We start from the raw sequence: 10,622 nt of genomic DNA, 5'->3' as shown, positions 1-10,622 counted from the left end.
GCTGCTTGTGTCCCATGGCAGCAATTAGAGAAGCTGCCTTCCAACGCAGGGTTTTATTTTATCCTGTGATTGCTAGGGAAAGCTACAAACAGCATCCAGCAGGCAGTGATAGCATTACCTGCTATCATTGTCAATTTCTATTTCATTTATGTTCAGCTGCCTTAAATGCTGGAAAAGCAGTTTTACTTAAAAGGCTGGGCTCTGCACTTCCAGGTTTATCAGAATAAAGCAGAAATCAGGTGGGTTAGTTTTAAGGGCACAGGGAAAAACACAGTTTGGTGGCAAGAGGTTTTGAATTATAGTGGGCAAAGATAGCCAAGTTCAGCTTAAGACTTTAAACATCCAAATCGGTGCATTTAAAATGAATGCCCCCATAGCCTCCATCTGCACTCTCATGCCTTTTGTTATCAACATAAAGCAAGCTGCTCAGCAGTAGTTCTCATAAATTCCAAGGATTAAACCGCACAGATTGCATTTGGGATTCAGTAGCACATTCTGAGAATGAACAGTGTTTTTGTCTGGATACTTTTCAATAGTAGCAGGAGCAATTATTGGTTTTTGAGAATTTAATTTGGAAGTGATAATAGTTATTTATTGAGTACTTTAATGTACTAGGTAGAAACCATTCAAGGACTGTATATACTATTTCATTTAATTCTCACAAAACCATATAAGATATGTAATATTAAGGATGAAGAAATCGAGACTCAGAGAGATAATTAACTTGCCAAAAATCCAATAACTAATAAATAGTAGAGATACAGAACTTAAGAAAGAGGAAATATTAGAGATTCAAGGTGACAGCAGATCTTTCACACTCAAAAAACCATATCTTTTCCACCTGGCCTCACCTCTGATATATACAAGCTAAATATTGCCATATTTCTCCAAGTATAAGATGACATCAATTGTAAGATGCACCTTCATGTATCACAAAGGAAAATAAATCTGCCAATTAAACTGATAATTCCAAGACACATTCTGATTTCAGAAATGTAAAAATGTAGGGGAAAGAAGTACCTTTTAAGATTCATGAAAAATAGTCATTTAAAAGCTAGATGGACATATAAAGAACTAAGAAATAATATGATGGCCTGCCTTGAGGTCAAGCAGATGGGATACAAGGCATATTCTGGTTATGTCCAAAGCCAAGGATAAAATTCAGGTGGAGAGTCACTGTCACTGTTTCAGCACTTCTGCCTGAAGGTGGCAGTGCAGGCCACTGGATATGGCCTTTGGCCGTCCTGGGGTACGGGTTTCAAAGGAGGACCAGGAACAGATGGGAAACTTGTTTTCACAGCATTAATTTTTATCAGCCACTTCTGTGCTGGTTCAAACCTCAGTATCATTTCCGTCCCATTTCCCTCTCTTTTCCTGTTTTCTAGTGTCTTCTTTCTCCCCATTAACTCTTTTTCTACCCATATTTTCAAAGTCCAAAACAGGTAGACTTGGAAGGGAAACAAAAGCATCCTTCTTTTCCATCAAAAGTTAAATCAGAAGTTTGGGAGTTAGCTAAAGAGAAGGAAGCAGTGCCTTGATCATTCTATTTTTCTAGGATGTTCTGGTGTCTTGATTATGTCTATCTGGAGAATATTCTAGATATAATCTCAAAATAGAGATTATTCTATCTGGAATATATTTCTCAGGTAGGTCTTCCAACCTCTTGATGTAGCTGGTGATCAAATCTATTTGTATAACTTTCTTCCTAGAATCTTCAGATACCTCTCCAAGGCCCATAGAATGAAGTCTGAGCATGTAAACCTGATGCTAGACCACTTCCCCTACTTCCTTACCTACCACTTATGCCAGGCTCTGGCTACCTGAGTACACCTGTGAACACAGTGTCCATTCCCAAACCAGGAATCTCCTTGAAATGTTCTTACCCCTATTCTCTGCCCATAGAACATGCTCATTCTTCAAAACTAAGTTCTGGTCCTTAAGCCTTTTCTCACTTAAACCTCATTGCCCTCCACATACAGTCCTTAGCAACTCTCTGTGCGTACGTTCATTGATAGCTGGTCGTTTCATTAGCTATCATGGTGGCAGTATTTCTCCCTGCCTTATTTATGTCTGTATCCCAAGCACCTAGCATAGGGCTGGGGTTATAGTGAATATTCAATTGATACTTATTGTATGAATGATTGAATGCCTCTTTTCTAAAATATATATCAGAACTGATATTCCCTGGGGAAGTTATTTTTAACTTTTGCACATTAAAATCACCTGGGAAACTTTTACAACTCCTGATATTCAGATCATGAAATCGGAAGCTCTGAGGGTGGGGCCCAGGCATCAGTACCTTTTAAGGCTCCCCAGGTGATCCCAAGGTACAATCAACATTGAGAATCACTGTCATGGCAGTGGTTCCCAAGTTGTGGTACTATGATCATCAGTCTCAACATTAGTCTCATCTTCTTTGAAATGAAAAATACTGGCACCAACACCAAACTATAGAATCAGAAAGGTGGAGAGGAGGGTGATAAATATCTGTGTTTTAACAATCCCTTCAGGTGATGCATACTAAAGTTTGAAAAGCACTGTCCTAGAAGTTTACTTGAAATAAATCTACACAGCTGAGTAAATGAATCCTTCCCTCTCTTTTTTTCTGATTTGATTCTGGCCTCTATTTCTTCCATACAGCCATGCTTACAGACAAATGACAAACTCATTTTAGTTGACTTTTTCTAACTTAATTTGGTCTTGTGATCAACATCACTTTGTAGTAAAATAGCTTGAGAAGATATTTTATATGCTTTTTCAATTCTTAAAACAACCAGGGAAGTATTATTCTCCTGGCTGTTTTTCAGCTTAAACAACCTAATCTTATACCTAAAGAAACTAGAGAAAGAAGAACAAAGAAAACCCAACGTTAGTACAAGGAAAGAAATCATGAAGATCAGAGCAGAAATAAATGAAATAGAGACCTGAAAAACAATAGAAAATATCAATAAAACTAAAAGCTGTTTCCTTGAAAAGATAAAGAAAATTGATAAACCTCTAGCAGATGCATCAAGTAAAAAAAAAAAAAGGGAGAGGGCCCAAATCAATAAAATCAAAATTAAAAAGAAGTCCCCACCAATACCACAGAAATACAAAGGAGGATAAGAGACTACTATGAACAACTATATGCCAATAAAATGGACAACCTAGAAGAAACAGGTAAATTCTTAGAAAAGTATAATCTCCCAAAACTGAACTGGGAAGAAACAGAAAATGTGAACAGACCAATAACCAGTATTGAAATTGAATCAGTAATTTTAAAAACTCCCAAAAAACAAAAGTCCAGGACCAGATGGCTTCACAGGTGAATTCTACCAAACATTTAGAGAAGAGTTAACACCTATCCTTCTGAAAATAGTCCAAAAAATTGCAGAGGAAGGAACATTTCTGAACTTATTCTATGAGATAAGCATCACTGGATAACAAAACCAGACAAAGATACCACAAAAAAAGAAATTACAGGCCAATATCACTGATAAAAATAGATGCAAAAATCCTCAACAAAATACTAGCAAATTGAATGCAACAATACATTAAAAAGATCATACACCATAATCAAGTAGAATTTATCCCAGGGATGCAAGGATTTTTCAATATCCACAAATAAACCAATTCAATACACCACATCAACAAATTGAAGAATAAAAACTATATGAGCATCTCAATAGATGCATAAAAAGTTTTGATAAAGTTCAATATTCATTTATGATAAAACCTCTCCAGAAAGTGGGCACAGAAGGAACATACTTCAATGTAATAAAGGCCATATATGACAAACCCACAGATAACATCATAATCAATGGTAAAAAGCTGAAAGCATTTTCTCTAAGATCAGAAACAAGACAGGGATGTCCACTCTCACCACTTTTATCCAACAGTTTTGGAAATCCTAGCCACAGCAATCAGAGAAGAAAAACAAATAAAATAAACCCAAACTGGAAAGGAAGAAGTAAAACAGTCACTGTTTGCAGATGACATGATACTATACATAGAGAATCCTAAAGATGCCACCAGAAAACTACTAGAGCTCATCAATGAATTCAGTAAAGTTGCAGGATACAAAATTAATACACAGAAATCTGTTGCATTTCTATGCATTAACAACACCAGCAGAAAGAGAAATTAAGGAAACAATCCCATTTACCATTGCATCAAAAAGAATAAAATGCCTAGGAATAAACCTACCTAAGGAGGCAAAATACCTGTACTTGGAAAACTATAAGACACTGATGAAAGAAATTGAAGACTACACAAACATGGAAAGATATACCGTGTTCTTGGATTGGAAGAATCATTTGTCAAAATGACTATACTACCCAAGGCAATCTACAGATTAATGGAATCCTTATCAAAATACCAATGACACTTTTCAAAGGACTAGAACAAATAATTTTAAAATTTGTATAGAAACCCAAAAGACCCCAAATAGCCAAAACAACCTTGAGAAAGAAGAACAAAGCTGGAAGAATCACTCGCTCCCTGACTTCAGTGTATACTACAAAGCTACAGTAATCAAAACAATATGGTATTGGCAAAAAAAAAACAGACACATAGATCAATGGAACAGAATAGAGAGCCCAGAAATAAACCCACATAATTATGCTCAATTAATCTACGACAAAGGAAGCAAGAACATACAATGGGGAAAAGACAGTCTTCTCAGTAAGTGGTGCCAGGAAAACTGGACAATTACATGTAAAAGAATGAAACTAGAACATTCTTTAACACCATATGCAAAAATAAGCTAAAAATGGATTAAATACCTAAATGTAAGACTAGGTACTATAAAACTAGAGGTAAACATAGGCAGAACACTCTTTGTCATAAATCACATCAATATCTCTCTGGATCCAAGTAAAGGAAATAAAAGCAAAACTAAACAAATGGGACCAAATTAAACTTAAAAGCTTTTGCACAGCAAAGGAAACAACTTACTGAACAGGAGAAAATCTTTGCAAATGATTTGATGGTTAAGGGGTTAATATCCAACATATATAAATGGCTCATACAACTCAACATCAAAAAAACCCCAAACAACCCAATAAAAAATGGGCAGAAGAATTGAATGGACGTTTTTCCAAAAAAGGAAATGCAGATGGACAACAGGCATGTGAAAAGATGTTCAATATCGCTACTCATCAGGGAAATGCAAATCAAAACCACAATGAGATATTACCTCACACCAGTCAGAATGGCTATCTTAAAATAAAACACAAATAACAAATGTTGGTAGGATGTGGAGAAAAGAGAATCCTCGTACACTGTTGGTGAGAATGTAAATTGGTACAGTCACTGCGGAAAACAGTATGGAGTTTTCTCAAAAAACTAAAAATAGAATACCATATGACCCAGGAATTCCACTCCTGGGTATATATCTGAAAGAAACAAAACCACTAATTCGGAAAGATACATACACCACAATGTTTACAGCAGCATTATTTATAATTGCCAGGGTAAGGAAGCAACCTAAGTGTCCATCAACTGATGAATGGATAAAGATGATGTGATATATATACATATATATATCACATATATGTATCACATATATATGTATGTACATATCACATATATATGTATATACATATACAATGGAATAATACTCAGCCATAAAAAGAATGAAATTTTACCATTTTTGGCAACATGCGTGGACTTGGAGGGCATTATACTAGGTATAATAAGTCAGGTAGAGAAAGACAAATACTGTATGATATCACTTATATGTGGAATCTAAAAAATACAACCAACTAGTGAATAAAACAAAAAAAAAAGCAGACTCACAGACATAGAGAACAAACTAGTGGTTACCAGTGGGGAGAGGGAAGGGGGAAGGGGCAATATAGGGGTAGGGGGAAAAAAGAAGGATTATTATGGGACTATATGAAATCATGTGTGTGAGACTTTTGAAAACTGTAAAGCACTATAGAATCTAAAGAATCTTTCATTCAATTAAAAATAAACAAATAGAATCAAAAAACAGAAAAAAGAGAAACAGACAAAAAAGTAGTTTTATGTTATGTGTTTTTAAAACACAATTTAAACAATAAAAATAAATAAAGGAACGGGAGGCAACTGGCGGGGAGTTAAATTTTAGCTCTGCTTTTTTTTTTTTTTAACATATCAGTTTTAATTGTCAAGATTATTCCAGGGTGAGTGTTCATTTCCAATCACTTCTCTCCAGCTTGTGTTCCTCCATGGCCCAGCCAAGAACATCATTCCAGTTTATTCTCGAGTCTGCTGTCTTCCAACCTCCCCGATGAGGCCAGCGAGAGGGGCGCGGCCCTGCTGGACCTGCAGCAGCAAATCATCGTCAAGTCCAACAAACCAGTCGATCGTGGTCGTGGTCGGTCAGCACCGAACATACCCATCTTGCTTCGAGCCCCAAGGTGCAGACAGACGTGTGTTCTGAATGATGCACAGACCTCTTCACTCCAGTGTCGGCGTCCTCCAGCCTGCAGCCAGGGTAGACCTGAAGTCATGAGGCTACGCCGATGCAGTGGTGCTTCAGTCTGCAAGGCAGGACCCCTTTGTTCAGCTGGTAAAAGTCAACAAGCTGGATCAGGTCAGAGAATTTGGTGTTCCCGTCGTCAAGCCTGAAGAAGGTCTGCCCGTCATCCTCGCAAGGTAAGATCTGGACATTTTTAATTTTCTGATGATGACACAATGTGAGGACAAATGCTTTTGTGTTTTTTTGTTTGTTTGTTTTTGCGGTACGCGGGCCTCTCACTGCTGTGGCCTCTCCCGTTGCAGAGCACAGGCTCCGGACGCGCAGGCTCAGCGGCCATGGCTCACGGGCCCAGCCACTCTGCAGCATGTGGAATCTTCCTGGACCGGGACACGAACTTGTGTCTCCTGTGTCGGCAAGCGGACTTTCAACCACTGCGCCACCAGGGAAGCTCGACAAATGCCTTTGGATTACTCTGGCTGTCACGGAGGAGAAAAAGCCCATCCACAAGCCCCTGCTGCTTAATGATCCGGTGTGACTCCTCCCTGGAGATCCTGCCGTGAAACCAGTGCTGCGTCCTGTGAATCACTGTACCTTGGCTGGAAGGGTGGAGGGGGCTTTGGCTCTCGAGGATATTCATCCGCTTGCTTCGCTTCCTCCAGGCGTGGCCTTTTTCCAGGGCTGCACTCTGAGCCTCAGCCGGATTCTCGATCACTCTTCCCGTTTGCCCAGAAAAATCCATGGCCACAAGGGAGTTCTCAGAGACACTGCGCACTGGAGTTGAGAAGGGGGACAGCACGGCCTTCCTCTGATGAGGGATTCTGTAGTTCTGGTAAAGGAGCATTACATACTTGAGGAGCCTGAAGGCCGTCATCCAGCACGTCCGGCTCTGCTCGTCCTCGGCACAGAGCAACTGCAGCTCCTTGGCTTCGTTCCTGACTCTGTTTGGCTTTATGCAGAAGCCGTAGTCCGTGGGGGCACCGTACTGCTTCCTTCCGGCCATCAGGGAGAAGATGCGGCTGTCCTCCAGGTCGGCCAGCAGCTGCAAGTGTCTGGGCTCCTTTGAAGCTCCCTTTGTGGAGCAATAGAGGCTGGATCGCGGCAAACACACGTACAGCTTCTTCCACGACTTCCTTCCCAGCTCCTTCACGTGCAAAATCCCTTGAATCTCAGGACAACTACTGGAGTTTAAAAAATTCTGCAAAAGCTGGGTCTGACTGCCGTTTGACTGCTGGCACCAGGTAACCATCTGTTCTGGGAAGAAATTCGTGGGATTTTTTAAAAACTCGTATTTTGCATAATTCTTCCTGAATAAAAAATTACTTTCACTTGCCATGCTGCTCTCTACCTGGACCACAAGCTCATGGTCTTCCAAGCACCCTTCTAATCCTAGGTGCGGGTAATGCTCCACCAGAGTCCAGCTGTTGTCGTCCACACAGTGACTTCTGTAAACCAGCAACTGGCACAGGTCCCTGGCTGTCGTGTCCGCCAGAATCTCCACCACTTTGCTCGTCCCGTCTTCGCTAAAGACTAACATCCTGCTTCGCAGTAGCCGGGCCAGGAGGTAAGGAGCCCGGCGTGAGCGCAGTGGGGGCTCCCGGGGCCGCAGAGCTCGGGGAAGGGGTCGGGGACGGCCGGCGGAGACGACGTCCTCAACTGCTGGTCCTCCTGCTGCAGGCGGCTTGGTGATTCGCCAGCCGTTCAGGCGGCGCTGGGAAGCCGGGTCCTGCCAGATTTCCAGGACGGCGAGGACATGTCTGCTCCACCTGGTCCTGGTAGTATGGATGGTGCAGAAAGGAATCTGGGCCGACCGCTAAAGCCATCGGCTCCTTCCTGCCGTCTTCAAATCGCGTGGACTGGGCCGCGGCACCTGTCGGGGTTTTTCTGGGGCTCTGGGTGTCTGGTGGCCGCCTGGCTGGACCGAGAGGACCCAGGTGAGAAGCGGCGGCCGGTCACGGTCACGGGGCCGTCGCCCCCCGCAGCCCCCTCCTCGGGCTCAGCATGGTGCCCAACTCCAAAGCTGCCGCAGCGCCGCTCCCGGCCGCCTCCGCCTGGCCGCCCGCGACCCTCGGCGCGGCCGGGGCGGCGCGGGTCCAGCGGGGCGAGGGCGGCGCGCAGGGCTGTCCCGGCCCCCGCGCGCTGCCGCCCGGGGGCCGCGCGCAAACTTTGGGCTCCGCGCGGGGCTCCACGGCCTCCGAGCGCCCAGCCCGCCGCTGCGCGCCGCTCGCGTCCCTCCCTGCCTCCTCCCGTAGCTCTGCTTTTGACAAATGACTTTACCTTTTTTGTTTCAGTTTTCTTACTTATTGAGGCAATTGACCTAAATAATCTTTAAGGTCCTTTCCAATTCTAAACGCCAGCTGCATAGCTATGGGGGCATGTCTTAGCCATTGACTCTGAATAAGACAAAGTTCTCTATAGAACAAAATTTTGACTTCCAAAAAATCCCTCTGCTATGCCCAATAGTATCAGAGAGAGAATCAATTCACACTTGGTGCTTAGTGATCAGCTTCTCACAAAGTAATTCATGCTGGAATAACATGATTATAATTTGAAAAAGGATAATGTTTATCTTAAGGTAAATGAGTACCTGATTATTAAATATTCATATTGTGTTCATTGTATTTTTGATCGTTAATCTTTATTGTCTGTGTGCGAGAAAAACTAGAGCAAAGGTCACTAAAAGAAAGATAATTGTTTTAGAAATTATCCTAATGTCAAATGAAGACGGTCTGAAAGAAGGAAGTGATAGAGAGATGAAAAGGAAGGAATAGAGATGAGAAATGTTGAAGGTGAAGCTTGGTGGGCATTAGGAATGTACCAAAGGTGCTTCTGAGACTTCAGTACAAATGGATTAGGGTAACAATGATACAGTCAATATTTGTAGAAAGGATGGTAACTATGTTGAAATACACGAGAGAGGTTGGGTCCAGAGATAAAGAGACATCTTGATGAGACAGAATGGTTTCGGATGGAGTTTTGAGACAGAGGAACAGCCAGTCTTGGGCTGAGCCTTGGAGCAGGGCTGCAGTTAGCCAAAGACATCACATTTGGAACAGGTGCTTTAGATGATATACAATTTAATAAACAAGGGAGTTTGTGAATAAGGAAGAAGAAGCCCTGAGCTGGGTGTAAACAGGAAGGATGAGGAAGTGATGAAGACAGAGGAATGAGGCCAAAGACACAGAGCGTGGGCCAAAAGACTGCCCTACACCAAAGGGCAGAGGAAAGCGCCAACAGGAGGTGTCAGTTAGCATCAACACTTGCTAACGTGTATGGGAGGGAGGACACTCAAAGTGAGAAAATTCAAAAAAAGGTAGAAAAGAAAGATTTCCAGGCCCGGATGGGAGAATTAGCCAATTATTCCTACTTGGTATAATAGGAGAGAAAGATGAGAGAATGAATGTTAAAAGAGAGTTTATTAGTCAAATATATTGCTAGAAACCATAGCAGAAGAATTTAGCTAACTCATGCCAACAGCAATGTATTTGGAAGGATTTGGAGCAACTATCAAAATTCATAGGAAGACCAGATAGCCAGGCTCAGAAAAGGGCTAAACCAAGGAAGACTGAGTTCAAAAAATGCATGCAGGGGGCTTCCCTGGTGGCGCAGTGGTTGAGAGTCCGCCTGCCGATGCAGGGGACACGGGTTCGTGCCCCGGTCCGCGAAGATCCCACATGCCGCGGAGCGGCTAGGCCCGTGAGCCACGGCCGCTGAGCCTGTGCGTCCGGAGCCTGTGCTCCACAGCGGGAGAGGCCACAACAGTGAGAGGCCCGCATACCGCAAAAAAAAAAAAAAAAAAAATACATGCAAGTTCAAACCATAGGATGAAGTTAGGTTAGACCACTGCTACTGGCACGGCTGCCACTTGGACACGCAAACTGACAGTACAAGTGTTATCCTTCCACAGGTGCTGTCAACTCAAAACTCTGAAACCCGCAACTGTGCTGCCAAGATTCAGAAGCCTGGTGGCATGTATCTTATTGGCTAAAGCTCGATCACCTGCCCACTCCCTCACTGCCATGACTTTCAAATGTACTTGACCCTTCTGCTTTGGCAGGCAGAGCTGAGACATACTTGGTTTCCTACCAGGACACCCAGTGTGAAATTCCCTCAAAATGTAAGGTTCTTACAATCATGAGTAGCCAAAACAAGAGAAACATATCCACCATTACCATTTCCC

General features: G+C 42.4%; 1 pseudogene; it reads right to left on the bottom strand.

Annotated features, from left to right (window-relative positions):
• Positions 1 to 6,709: 6,709 nt before the first annotated feature.
• Positions 6,710 to 8,445, bottom strand: LOC109551780 (growth factor receptor-bound protein 10 pseudogene; annotated as a pseudogene).
• Positions 8,446 to 10,622: the final 2,177 nt, after the last annotated feature.

This window comes from Tursiops truncatus, chromosome 2 (genome assembly GCF_011762595.2).
Source record: "Tursiops truncatus isolate mTurTru1 chromosome 2, mTurTru1.mat.Y, whole genome shotgun sequence".
NCBI lineage: Eukaryota > Metazoa > Chordata > Mammalia > Artiodactyla > Delphinidae > Tursiops > Tursiops truncatus.
The sequence above is the reverse complement of the archived record's forward strand: the minus strand, read 5'-3'. Positions and strand labels throughout refer to the sequence as shown.